The sequence below is a fragment of the Canis lupus genome, chromosome 3, assembly GCF_003254725.2.
Source record: "Canis lupus dingo isolate Sandy chromosome 3, ASM325472v2, whole genome shotgun sequence".
In the NCBI taxonomy this organism is placed as follows: Eukaryota; Metazoa; Chordata; class Mammalia; order Carnivora; family Canidae; genus Canis; species Canis lupus.
This window is the reverse complement of record NC_064245.1, coordinates 86,150,360-86,164,850: the sequence shown is the minus strand read 5'-3', so window position 1 is coordinate 86,164,850 and position 14,491 is coordinate 86,150,360. Positions and strand designations below refer to the sequence as shown.

The window sequence follows — 14,491 nt, the reverse complement described above, 5'->3', positions numbered from 1 at the left end:
GAATCATGTCACTGGTCTAGAAGATTCCTTGGCACTGCCATTTGTGGCAATGGTGGATTTACAGGCTAAAGGCTGTCGAGTGCTTACTGCATGCCATGCTTTTTAATCTTTACTATATTCTGCAAGGTGTTATCATGATTTCTTCTATGGAGATGAGGGAACTGGAAGTATGGAAAAGCTCAATAACTTTCCAAAGTTCTCAAGGCCTTGAAGGAGTAGAACCTGGACTATGTGGTGATTCCAGAGCCCATGGTGATAGCCATGCCTCCACCTGCTATCCGTCTTAATCACCCTTCACCACAACTAAAGGCCAGGATGGCACCTGCCACCAGGTTGAAGACTCAGCTGGAGAGTGTGAGTCCTGAGGTGTGTGGGAAATGCAAAGGCATTAAAGAATACGTAAGACAGACAGCAGAGCCCTCCAGCCCAGATTCTTGGGCTTACACTGCTTCAGGAAGCCCTAGTCCCTCCTTCTGATTCGATGGGTACTCACACAATTGTTTGCTTTTAACATGAGTTTAATGCATTCTTTAAAGAAAGAGGAGGAGGAGGAGGAGAGAAGGAGGAGGAAGAAGCAGCCTCGTAAGTATATAATGAACCGGAATTATAGCTGCTGTTCTGATGCCGTGTGTTATTTTTGGCTGAGTGTCCTACTCTTCTGGATTCCGATGGTAGGGTGCTGAAGCTTGCTCCAGTAACACAGGCTGACTGCTGTCCCCAAAGGACCCTGAGGAAAACAAGAGGAACTATCTCACAGTCTTCAGCAGACAGGGGAGGTTTAACATAAAGAAACTCCCACTTAACGTTTTCTCCAAAAAGAATCCATTCATTATCTTTATTTCCGACACAGTATTTATGAATTTCCTTTCAGCAGGGCCCATCAGGGCAAACGTCACAACTCTATGGCAAAATATCATGTGCGTTTTCTTTTCCTCCTAGGAAGATTAAGGCCAATGAATAAAAGAAAGGGGGATGTGGCCCCTATATTTAGCTCTCCTTACAACATCATGTCTCACGGGTATTAAAAATAGACCCAAATCACTTGAAGACATTCTGAAAAATCAAAGGCAAAATAGCTTTCCAAGAGAAAGTTTTAAATGTTTGCTTTCTTTCTAGTTGAGATTTTTCAGGAACAAAAGCAGTTGAGTGGACTCCCCTCCTTGGGAGGCCAGGCCAGGTGGCTCCTGGGGTTTTATAACAGACTCTGCCTCCTCTTGTCATCTTCTCTGCCTCCATCCCTTGTGGTCTAAATTTTAAGAGAAATCTGGGCTGGCCCTTGGCAAAAAGTATGAAATAGTCTGGGTAGAGAAATTCTCCTCTGTTAACAACCTTTCCTCCACCCGGCATTCTGACGCTCCCAAGGTCCCTGTCAGAGCGAAGTCAGCTCGGATTCAATTCACTGAACAAATATGTGTTATTTGTGATGTGCCAGGCACAGTGCCAGGCAGGGCAAAGGATGCAGAGAGGAGCAAAGGATGGAACGTCCTTGTTAGAGAAGGTGCCAGGTAATTCCACAATTAAGTGAAGCTTCCAGAGGACCACAGGCAACACAATTCAAAGAGAGAGGTGACCTCTTGCTGGAAGGTATCAGAATGGACGTCATGCTGGACGTGGCATTTGAAACCGACAATGAAGACAAGGATGGTGATGGAGAACTCAAAATACCTGAGCCCAGGTGTGAAAGAAGGTCAGGAATTAGCTTAGGGTAACACCTCTTCTCAAAAATGTATGCAGAGCAAAAAGCCTTTTAGAACCAAAGGAAGGAATTTCCAGTTGGAGAAATCACATAGATTTAAGAATGCAGCCTCTTTCAAATCTTGCAGTTCCCCAGCTGTGTAACTTGGGCAATTTCCTTCACTTCCCTGAGCTTCACTTTCATCATCTGTAAAATGGGCATTATGCTCCAAAGGGCTGATGTGCTGATTACATCATATCATGAATACATGATACTTGGCTCAGTGTGGCACATGGTCCATGGAGACATTCAATGAATGGATGTAACTCACTCAAGTGGGAACTACTTAAATGAAATCATATTTCTAATATGCCTCCAATCACAAGCAGCACCCACTCTGCTGGCAGGAAGTCTTGACTGAAATCAGGGACCCACCAGGGTAAGATGATGTGGCCTTTGTTTTCATAAATGTCTAATTTTCAGACTGTTTTATGGCTCATACCTCTCTACAAAAGGAAGAAGGCCCCATAGCCATTTCTAGTTTCCAATTACCAAGGCAAATACGGAACCTTGAAAAAAAAATCTTTTAATGGGACTTTATATCAATCTCTGCTAGTGTGGCTCACGACACTTTGGAATCATTCATATAGATGTTAATGAAAGGTTGAGGAGTCTTTTCTAATGTAAGGTAAGAGGGAAAAAAGGGGCCCTAGGGAGGTTAATAGTGAGGGAACAGAAATAGGAGGGGTGAATATCAATGTTCTTAAATTTTTGCCAGCACACAAACGCACTGAGGTTCCCATTCAAATGAAGACTGGTTGGTCTGGAGTGGGGTCTCAACCTCATGAACTTCCCAGGTGACACTTTGAATAGCAAAAGAACAGTATTTTCTTAGGACCTAAGACAGAGCTGAGTGGGGAAACTATGGGAGCCCCAAATAAAGGAAGATCAACTCAAACAAGATGGCAAGAGCCCTGGAGGGTTAGAGGGGCAGCCAAACCGGAGATGTAAGTACAGATACGCAATAAAGGTTTTCAGATAAGGAGAGGCCCCAGCTCACGAAGCTCCGGTGCGTTACTCACATTGGCTGTGAGTCACTCCTAGCCTTTTAGAATTGTTGATGGCAAACATTCTGGAGAGTGCTGCGATACAGGAATGTGCTCACAGCCATTAACTATGAAGCACTAACTCATTTCAGCGGCCTGACACAAATTATGCCCCACACTTGAAAAATAGCTATTGATCAGTCCCTTCTTTCTCATGCCTTCCAATACTCCGGATCAGCACTTCCATTCACTTCCCCCCTACAGATTCCTTCACGCAACTAGTTAGATCCTTCCCGAACCAAAAAAAAAAAAAAAAAATCCCCCCAAGACTTCACTCAACTTTCTTTGAGATTTTGTCTTTCAAAAACAAAGAAAGAGGCAAACCAAAAATATCTCTTTTCATTTCTCCACATATCTGCTTCCCATGAACTTCCCAACGTCTTTTATTTTCTCTACTCATTATAGATACAAAGGCAACAAATCAACTGATCTATCATTTCCTGTGTTAGAAGATAAGAGACTAAGAGGGCATGAAAAGGACGGAATATAGAATTAGCCTTTAAAGAATTAAATCAGCTGCAGGGGCAGATTGAATGGTAATACTCTGAGCACCTTCAAGTAGCAGCTTGAGTATCAATGAGGCAAACGCAAGCTCCTGGCCTTTCAAGTTAGAGTAACGTGCATCGTCCCTCGTCCCTTTATTAATCTTAAGAAAAACTGATGATGCGTGTAGGTCTTCAGGGGCAGACTGACTACAACATAAGGTGCCCCCAATCCTCAGCCCCTCCATGTACCCTGTATCCACATGCTACATCATGTCATTCTGTGGTTACTCCCACTGAGAGGTGGGATCTATCTTTCCAACCCTTGCTTCTTGGCTGCCTTGTCTCACGTTAGCCAGTAAAATATGGTGGAAGTGACTGTGTGTGTGATCTGAGCCTAGTGGCCTTAGGCTCTCCTGCCCACTCTTTTTCCTCTGCTTTTTCCTAGAGAACAAGCCTGGGCCAGCGTGAGACCACTTAAAGCAGAGGTGAGGTTATCCTCCAACCTGCCAGCCCCTCGTTGACCCACCAGCTGGCCCAGATACAAGAGTGAGATCATCAGAGCCTGGCTTAAACCAGCACAACTGCAGAGATGACCCTTCGACTCCTGACAAATAGTAAATAGTGGTTACTTCAAGCCACTAAGTTTTGGAGTGCTTTGTGATGCAGCACTATTTGGCTAAATAAAAACATACATAAATACATAAATAACTGATAGAGCTTCCTTTGGAGAAGCTGTGATAAAAAGTCCAGGTATACAAATAATTCCAACAGGACACTGGCTCTCTTCTGACAAAATTATTAATGAACACAAATACACTGTAATAACATAATTGCATCATTTATAAAACAAAAAACACATTAGGGAATTAGATAATAAAAACACATTTCTATATTAGTTTTCATTTTTCAAGGGGTTTAATCTATTCAGTAATTGACTATATTAACTTGAGCAAATTTTTTAAGTTCGCTAGACTTCAAATTCTGTTAGTCATTCCTTCTTTTCAGCATTCGTTTACTGAGGATTATGATGAACAGAGTTGTGAGTTGGGTACGGGGGCGGGGGCAGGGAGGGGGGTGGTTGCTCCAAAGGTGAATAACACGCCAGTCCCTAATCTCAAATAACTTCCATCTAGTAGGGTTGACAAGGGCACATACTCACTTTTCATGCACTGCAGGCAACATGTCAAGACCTTGCTGCCATCTCTGCCATTTTAAATCTTACTCATCTTACCAGGTCCAGATGAAGGGTCCCTCCTTTTATATCTTCCTTAATCCCACCCTTATTTTTCTTTGCCCTCCAGCCATAAGCAAACTTTCTCAACTTTAAAAATACAGTATGGGAGGTCTACAGCAGGTTCAGGCAATAATCCAGGGCAGTCATAAAATTTAAGGCTAAAAAAAAAAGCTTTATATCAGACAGGTCATGAAAGGCCTTGATTATTGATTGCCAAGTATGTACTTGATTCCACAGGAAATAGGGAGCCATGGAGGGCTTCTGAGAAAGGGAATGACCTAATCAAAGCTATCATTTTTGAGAGACCTGAGCCCTTACTGCAGGACCATGGAAGCCCCAAAGTGATGGAGTTTCAGACATCATGAGATGGCCAATTGCATATGCTGCATAAAGGTAAAGCAGGAGGAAAAATTGAGTTTGCCAACTAGGCAGCCTCTGGTGACCTTGGAAAGGAAAAGCTCAATGGAATTAGCTTAGAAGGAAGAGATGGAGAAGGTAGGTGACAAACCCAAACTAAGATTCCCCAAGATTCCCACCCCAAGATTGTCCAGCAAGGAGGTAAGATTGACCATTGTTTACAAAGAGAATTTATTATTTTGTAAAGATTTTATTTATTTATTCATGAGAGACACAGAGAGAGGCAGAGACATAAGAAGCAGGCTCCCCACAAGGAGCCCAATGCAGGACTTGGTCCCGGACTCTAGGATCACGCCCTGAGCCGAAGGCAGACGCTCAACTGCTGAGCCACCCAGGCATCCCTACAAAGAGAATTTAAGGATGCAGAGCATTTGAGAGAAGATTAGAGTTAGCCTCTCTCTGACAAATTGCTTTTTTTGGTCTAAAAGACCCAAGAAACCCTAGTGTTCCTCAGAAGTGCCTTACAGGCTGTTATTGGGAGAGAAGAGAACACTGAGGGCTCAAGGGGCACAGGCTGAGTGGGCAGGATCCAGACTTCTTGTTTGCATTTCAACAAACCTAATCCCATTTGTCTTCCTTATGTACTGAGGTTCCATGCTGAATTTCATTTGGAAAATATAGGGTCCTTTATATTGATATAAAAAAAATAACGACAATATGAAAACCATTAAACCAGATGATTGTCATGATAAAATACTATACTAACTATCTTCCAAAACTGAAAATGAGAAAAAATTCAGGAGGTGAGCACCTAGTACCTCCTGAGCATATTATAGTTTGGACAACATGCTGTATACTTTCCTTAAGTCCTCTCATTGAATTCACATCACATCTTCACTCTGCAGGTTAGGAAACTGAGCCCCAGATTGATCAAATACCTTGCCCAAGATCTCTGGGTTGATTCTAGGGTCTGGGTTCTTGACCACTATATCACAGCTGTGTGCACAGTGAAGCCTGGGGCTCCTCCATGAGTCCTATGAGTTTGAATCTGGATTTCTAGGAGCACATACAAGTGTGACTTTGGCCAGGAGACGCCACTTAACTTAAGGAACAGAAGGGATACGCTGAGAGGAAAAGATAGCAAGAGGAAGACTGAAAGAACTAGAAAGTATCTGAGAAAAGGATTATTGAATTAGTGGAGCCTGGAAGAATGGGTGAAAGTGGAAACCCTGACTCTAGAACTGTAAATAAAAATCTCTCTCTCTCTCTCTCTCTCTCTCTCTCTCTCTCTCTCTCTCACACACACACACACACACACACACACACACAGGCACAGGCACAATCATGAATGCCTTTATTTATTTATTTATTTATTTATTTATTTATTTATTTATTTGAGAGAGAACAAAAGCAGGGTGGGGAGTGGCAGAGGGAGTGAGAGAAGCCCCAGTGATGTGGGGCTGGAGCCCAGGACCCTGGGATCACAACCTGAGCCTAAAGCAGACACTTCCCTGACTGAGCCACCCAGGCCCGCATAAATGCCATTTCTAGAAAGGTTATCTATGTAACAGAAAATGCATTCTTTACCCTATGTTGGAACAGATTTTAATTTTGAAAATCTAAACTTCTCTAGAACTCATTATTATTAGATAATATTAATATACTATTTATTATTAGGTAATATTAGTTATAACATCTAGTTCACCCCACTTAAAACTCCACTTCTCCCCAACTCTCTATCCCAGGGTCTTGGCTTTATTTTTTCCTCCATGAATTTAGCACCGTTTTGTAAGACTACATATATTATTTATTCCTTGGCTTACTGCCTATGTCTCCCCATCAGGACATAAGTTCCTCAGGCAGAGGTGGAGAAGAGGTTTCTCGTTTCTCTGGTTGCTCACCCTGTATCTCTAGCACCTACCATAATACCTGGCTGCTAAGAAGCACTCCAGCACTCAATAAATATTTGTTGAACAAATGAATGTGTTACTTTGTTATGATATTTATGGAATAAGCCGTTGTATCTATTCATTCCCGTCCCACCTTATGGTATCTGCAACAGGAGAGTGCCCATCAATTACAAGTCTATTTAGCATTTATATGGCACTTTATATTTAAAATACACTGTTCAGTTATTATCCCCACAATCGACCTTGAGAAGATATACTCAAAAGTAGAGATGTCCACAGCTCTTCTCCTTCCTAGACCTCCACAACAGATGTGAGGCATGGGGTGAGAGGGAGGAGCAAGTTCAAGGATGCGGGAGAAGAGGGGAGGGAAGAGGAGACAAGGTGCATAGAACCCCTGTTGTTGAAACTCCATTCCCTGGCTTACCTTTGCCTCCTTAGAAGTGGTGGCCCAGAGCCAGAGATCCTCCCCTCCAGCTGCTGCAGGTGAGTTCAGCATCCCCGCAGAGGAGGAGGAGAAAAATGAAGCCCCAGGAGCCTAGAGAGGAGGTGAGGCGTGAGAGGAGGAGGGACTCCCAGCAACCATCTCCCAGCAAGGGTCTTCAATTGTGGCCTCCGAGCTCTCCACCTTCTTTACAGGTGGCAACCAGACAAATTCCTTTCCACACCACTTCTCAGCTTGCCTGGAGCTCCACTCTCTGCCACCACAAGCCAGAGTCACTAAGCATGAAGCCCAGTGCCCTCACCCAGCCTTCTGATCTACCCTACCCACCTCAGCCACAGGACTTAGCCTCAGGTGGGAAGACCAATGAGCCACACTGCATATGGCCCAACAGTGATAAAAACAAAAACAAAAAACAGATGTTAACCTAAGAGCTTGTATGTCCTGCTTCACGTACAAATACCTCAACCCTGTGGCCTTTAGGAAGAGCTTGGCCTGAATGTGGCATCAAGTGGATGCTCTTCTGTTGCCGGGACTAAACATACTAAACAAAGACCTGTCTAAGTCCCCTACTTTAGTGCTATGGTACCTTAAATCTCAGCCTCGAACTTACCAACTCCTTCCCCAGCTCAGCAATAAGAATGAGCAAATCATCAGGAAAATCAGCAGAAAAGAAGGTCCAGGTGTTGGCAGCCACTAGGCATTCTCAGACAAGGCAAGAAACACAGCAATAAGCAGATCATTTTCATAAACTTGGTACAATAATATTGGCTGTTTCTGGAAAATCCCTTACACACAAGGCGCAAAAAAGCTATTCTTTGTGTAAAGGGAACTAACACCTAAGAAGCACACAGAACATCTCCAGTGTGCCCAGCACTATACAAGCTCTATACAGAAACCGTCTTACTTAAACTTCTCAATTACCCTAGGAGATATGTGTCATATCTCTGTTCATTAAAAGAGGGAAATTGAAAAAGGCTCATAAATGTCTAATAACTTGCTTAAGTTCCCACAGTTAAAAAGTGGAAGAGTCAGGTCTAAAAACTAGGCCTCCCAACTTTCAAGCCCAAGCACTCTGTCTGGTCATTGTATAGAAAAAGTTTACTTTTTTTTTTTTGTAATTTCCCACTGAATATTTGAACTTTTCTTGTTTTAGGGCCTAAGGGAGAAAGCATTTAAGATATTTTAATCTTTCTTTAGTGTTACTCTGACATCACACATCTTGGACGGCCCCAGGGAGATTACTGCAAACATTATTTATTATAATACTGCTTGATCTCTGGGTATTTATTGAACGTCTATTGATTGTTAATAGGGATTCCTACTTGACAAGAGCAGTAAGAGGGCCAACTTTCTTTTTCAATTGTTTTGTGTATTGACTTCATTATTTGAGGCCTTCGTCTTATCTTTATGAACATTCACCAGACATATTTGAATCAAAGACATGTTCATTCCACTGGCATTTCTAATCTTCAGTGGGTCATACATTATGTACACATCAGCTCAGCTAGTAAATACATTTAAAAAGATAGGTTTGACACACATAAATTCACATTGCATGATACTTCATGCAAGAAACTTCCAAGCAGCTAACTTGCTATCAGACCATTAATAAAAATGTTGTAGAAACTGCTTCTAAAGGGTGGCAATTAGCTACAATGATTAGACAAAACATGGTTTCACATTAAATTAAATTGATATTTAAATGTAATTGTTTTTAGCTCTGTGGTGTCAAGGTACTACATAAATCCATTATTACTACTATTTAAAGCAATAGTAACAACCACAATAACTCAACCAAATTTTCCGAGATTGTAATTTGCTGTGCCCCAATGAAGTTAATTGCATACTTGGGAGGGGGGTTAACTCTTTCAAGCCACTTGGGATAGTTTAATGACAGTTTTTGAAAGAGTTAATTGCCTTCCAAAATGTCTCCCAGTGGAGAGAGTTCATATACATATACAGTATAGCTCTAAAGAAACATATTAATTTACACTTAGCTAGATTAACTCTGCCCAAATAGTTTTACTCCATTTAAAACTAACTGAAATGTCAACACATTATAAAGAGGGCTATTAGCAATTCAAATATGAAGTTATTCATGACTTTAGACAAAACAAACAAAACAATAAAACCTTTAGAAGATAGTGGTAAGCTTTCTCCGAGGACTTTGAAAAATAATTTTCTAAAAAAGTAGAATGATTTCTAAGTGAGTAGAGTGTATCTGTTCTGTGTTGCCTAATCCTGAGCTGAAACCTTTAAGTCAGGGATGCCAAATTTCAAAGTGTCCATTCTCCACCAGGGAAAACGTCTGAGGCAACAGGGAGTGGTAGGTATTGTGGCAAACTGAAGAGGGCACAACCCATCCAAAGCAGTTGGGCAATTCTTGCTGGGTGGCATGTGGACATAGTTTCTATATCTTTCCATTTGTTAAAGAGGGGCCCCAAATGTGAATTTTTATTTCTTAAAATTTCTTGATTTTGAAACACCATGTAGACCCAACAAAATATGACTGCAGGCTGGATTTGACCTACAAGCCTCAAGTTTGAACCTCTGCTCTAAATGGTTTCTGACTTCAAGTCTAAGTTGGCAGGAAGGCCATTTGTAGAGATACACCTAGGAGTTATTTATGTCATTATGTCTTGGAAATGAAGCCAGGTATGGGGCTGTCTGCTTCCAAAAGGAAAAATAAGAGAGAAAGAGAGAGAGAGAGAGAGAGAGAGAGAGACCACATCAATGCCATGATCATTCATCACTGTTAATGTGGCTAATGATTTCTATTTCTTCTCCTGGTTTTTGCTGTAGTGATCTTGCCCTGGATGCATTACTTGGAGTCACTGGTGACATAATTCCAATAGCAATCTCATCAAAACCAGCCACCCAATTCATCCACAAATTCAAATGTACTCATTATCAAGTGAGGTAAAAGAACGTCAAGACCCATCTCTTGCCCTATCAAGACTCCTTTCCTAACCAGAGACCACTCCACCCCTCGATGTGCTCCTGGCAGTCACAGGATGCTGGAGCAAGAAAAAAATCTGTCAAAAATAACTCCTAAGAGGATCATGGAAATTTTTTTTTGCCAATGACAAAGCTGCAGAAAGGGCTATTGTGTTTAATATGAATGTTAGATATAAAATGTTCAAATCTCATCTTATTCCAAAAAGCTTCCCTGATTCTTCTAGCTCTGAACTTCCAGTTTAATTCATACTTTCTATCTTGAATTACAATTACTTGAGCATGTAATTTCCAAAATATATCTTATTTCTAAAATATATCAAGGTTGTTTTTAGAATAGAATCCCTGTCTGGTTTATCTCTGTACCCACAAAGCAATTAATACATCCCTGGTAAATGGCAGCTATTCTTTAAATATTTGGTAGGTGGATAGGTGGGTGGATGGATGAATGATGAGTGGGTGGATGGATGGATGGATGGATGGGTTGGTGGATGGATGAGTAAAAGGAAAGAGAAGGAATAGATGGAGAAAATCTTTTCTCTAGGCTCAGAGAGCATGATCATGAATGTGGACTAGGAAAAATATTTACTGTGCTGAAAAATCTTATGAATTGCATTGTGTCAGACAGCAAATATTGGTTATTCATTACCTAATAGCCATAACTCCACTTTCTCCTTGCAGAGAAAACCCTTGATCTTAGGTACCAGGAATCCCTCTCCATGCCCTAGTTCAATCCTGATAATTGTATTGCTCTTTAGTAATTTATCTGGGGGAAGAGAAGGTCAGATGGACAAGCTCTAGCCGATGAAACTTAAGAAGAACGCTGCAGAGTTTCTGGGAGGAGCTACTTTTCTACAGAAACAAACAAAATTACAGGACTTTTCACCTATCTTTCCCTTTCTGCTTGCAACACTTAGTGTGAGGAGGTGATACTTGGAGCTGTGGCAGCTATCTTAAAACCATGTGGCAATAAGCAATGAAGAGAAAAGGCTGAGAAGGATAGAGAAGAGAGATGGGAAGAAACTAGATTCTTAATGACACAGCTGAGTGAACAAACAAACCCTGAGACCACCGACCTCTCCTGCTAAGTAAATATTTAATGAACTTATATCAAACAATGGTTAGTTTTTTTCATCTCTCAGTGGAAATTATTCCTTATGACATAGCCTTCCACCCAAAGACAGATGACGATAAACAACCGCAGTCGGGCTGATGACAGAGCCTGGAAATTAGTGGCCAGGTCTGAATGACTCCCGCTGCAGCAAAGTGAGGTCTTAGGGAAGAAGCAGAATTTTAACTGCAATATCTGGCGTCTCCTTGCTCCCTCTCATCAGGCAACCACACACTCCAAATGAGTTCCATTCCTAAGGCTGACAACTGAGGGACTCATCCTTTTGTTCCCATTTGCCTCAAATCACAGTCCTCCGGCACGCCTCCTGGACAGTATTTATGCAGGGCGGAATATATGGCTCACATTAGAACAAATAGAACTTCCTAAATTGGGCAATTTGTGACTTTGCACCTCAGGTTTCACTCATCCCTGATTTGAAATGCGCTAAAAGCACATTATTACTGTTTAAGATGCAAACTACTGCCCTGAAAAATATTGCTTTTTACCTGAGGTGAAACAAGTTATAAATTAATGGTTGGTCGAGGGTAAGGTGTGTGGGTAAATAGAAATTCCTTAGCACCATGTGGAGGCCATTCTGCTAATATGATGAGGCTATACTTGCGAGTGGATTAATTACTCTTTTCTTCTAACTTAATTTATTTCATACTTTAAGAAACCAAAATGTCCAGTAGCCACTATGCTTGTGACAAAGAAACACAATAAAAGCAATTTCTCCAGTACAAAAAATAAAGCGTTCCCGGTAATGCATTTTTGAATCCAGCATACCTTCGCCTAATGAGGTTTCAGCATGCTATAAATAACACTAATGAGACTTTGTCTTGCCCATGTAATATATTTCCTTGATATAGCCTTAGATTCTCCGTGTTGCGTGGAAAACTAACAGCCTCAGAAAGAAATGTCGTCCAATAGCACATTAAACCAAAAGCACAATTAAATATAAATGAATTCAGTAATTTAATTGCACAATTGTCGCTTTAAAAAATTCAGAAGAAAAGTAATGATGTCATTTTTTTAAATCGGTAAATAATAAAAGTGCTTGTGGGGATGGTGCAATATTTAAATAAACATTTTTCTGGTAAGGGTAGTAGCAAAGGCAGTTGCACATGTTTAGGAAAATCCTGTGGCTTGCAAAAAAAAAAATTGAGCATCTTGGCATACATCATTCTGCACGTGTGATGTGGAGAGACAAACGTCTTGGTTTCAATCTTTATTGAAAGCGTAGCCCATAGGCAGAGGGTTTTCTGCTTCTGAACATTACCAACCAGGATTCACATGATTCCAGTTAAAACGGGATGCAAAATGGCAGTGTGCCTAAGAGATTCTCTCCCCAGGTCCCAGTAAGATGAGAACCCTGCGTGGCTACCAGAAATGCGATCGTTTTCATATACCAATGAGGTGGCGTTTTAATGCTGACCAAGTAGTAGAAAAATCATTAATGGCTATTCTTGAGTTCCCTTTTATCCAAAGACTGACCCAACACATCCTCCCTTTGATTGTCCTCCCTGATAAGATCAGAGACCTGAAACTTAGTCTGAAGGAAGATCTAAAGGAAGGATTTGGGTTTCACTTTACATTGATTTTTATTCAATTCCAATCAAGAACACATCCAAGAAATTTACTTACTCGGTTCCAGCATTCTGATAAGGAGAGTGGGGGGAAGAGGCTCTTTAAGTTAGCTATTATCTTGCATCCCAGGTATTGGGACAAGGACAAGCAGATGGGAGAAACGTCCTTACACAGCCACCTAAGCAAGTTTTTGGGAGAGGCCGTGGCTGCGTCTAAATATCCTGAGCAGATCTACCGCCCTTGTTTTCATTGCATTTGTGCTTGATATTTACAACAATCTCTATGTGTGATTTTCATTTACTCTATCTTGAACAACGCTTCAACTAGACCACTCATTGACTCATTTTTCTCATTCATTCTTTCGGTGATTTATTGAGCGCCCCCTCTCCCCCAGGCATAGTCCTAGACACTGGAATCGTCTAGTTAGCCCTGTCCCTGCTTTCAGGAGCTGACACTCTAGTGCATTAGCGGTCACAGATGATCAAATAAGCAAGTAGGAAGATCACTTCTAAAAGCAATAAGCACACCAAGAATGTAATAAGCATAATAAAAATATGTAATAAAAATAATGCAATAGAAGCTCGAGGGTAGAGGGCCGACACTTCAGTCACGTGGCCAAGGAGGACTCTTCTGGAAGCTGATTTGTGAACACGATGAAGAGACCACCGGCCAACGCCAAGATCTGGGAAGGACACTCTTGGCGGAAGGCCGGGAGGGGAGAACGAGCCGCCAGGCCCAAGGAACACGAGAAAACAAGCATGATCTGTATGGAGGCCCCCATTTTACAGGGATGAAACTAAAGCGTGGACAGGATTCTGTGCGACCTCACTGGAGTCTCAAAGTCATCAGACTCCTAATCCCACCTCCCCCCCCACCCCCCCAGGCCCAGCCCTACTCTACTTAGGTTGAAAGATGGTCCCATCCTTCAACAGCGCTCTGGGTGGCCCTCCGGGAGCCCACCCTGGGGACCACGCTGCCTTCCCCACTGGGTTCCCTACGGGTCTTGGTTTAGAGAACCAAGTGGACGGCCACACAATGCAGTTGGTCAAAAGTCCATAGTGAAGAGGGAAATTCCTGGAAGGCTTTCAGAACCATAAAGTAACGAGATCCCCATAACTAGAGAGCCACACACTTTTCCACGAAGACCAAGAGGCCCGAGTTCGAGCTCCGTCAATGCCTTTACCAGCTGCCTGGCCTCGGGCTCATTCTAGGCTGCACTTTCCCCTCGGGTGAAACAGAGCTCGTGGTCAGACCACGGACCAGACGCTGGGAGCACCGAAGGAGGGAATCCCCGCCAGGTGCCGGCCAGGACAGGCCCAAGGGCATCCTCACATCCTCCCACGGTGTCATCCTCCAGGAGCAAGTGCGCCCAAACCAAAAGCCCAAACCAAACAAACAAAAACAACAACAACAAAAAAAACCCCACCTTCACTCCTATCCTATTTCCCTTATTTCTAAAGGGCCTTTTGGAGGAGAGCTAGTGCCCGTTTAGCATTAGCTGTTTTCTCATCTCTCTTGCCCACAAGTGCCTAGTGGGCAGAGAAGGCGTCTGTTTAATTAACTTTCAACAGCGCCTGGCACACTTCAAAAGGAGCCCAGTGGCTCCCCGGGAAAGATCGCCACCCCCCT

At 42.3% G+C, this 14,491-nt stretch overlaps 1 protein-coding gene across 4 annotated transcripts in view; it reads right to left on the bottom strand.

Moving 5' to 3' along the window:
* Positions 1-14,491, bottom strand: part of PPARGC1A (PPARG coactivator 1 alpha) — a 640,279-nt gene that overhangs the window by 311,961 nt on the left and 313,827 nt on the right. Inside the window, exons 1-2 of one of the 4 annotated variants that reach the window (XM_025438406.3) lie at positions 7,820-7,848; positions 7,192-7,302 (exon numbers count right to left, since the gene is read on the bottom strand). The exons of the other annotated variants lie outside the window; for them this stretch is intronic. The gene's annotated coding sequence lies outside the window, so the exon portion shown is untranslated. Of the gene's footprint in view, positions 1-7,191; positions 7,303-7,819; positions 7,849-14,491 lie in introns of those variants that run through there. 4 annotated transcript variants of the gene reach the window in all.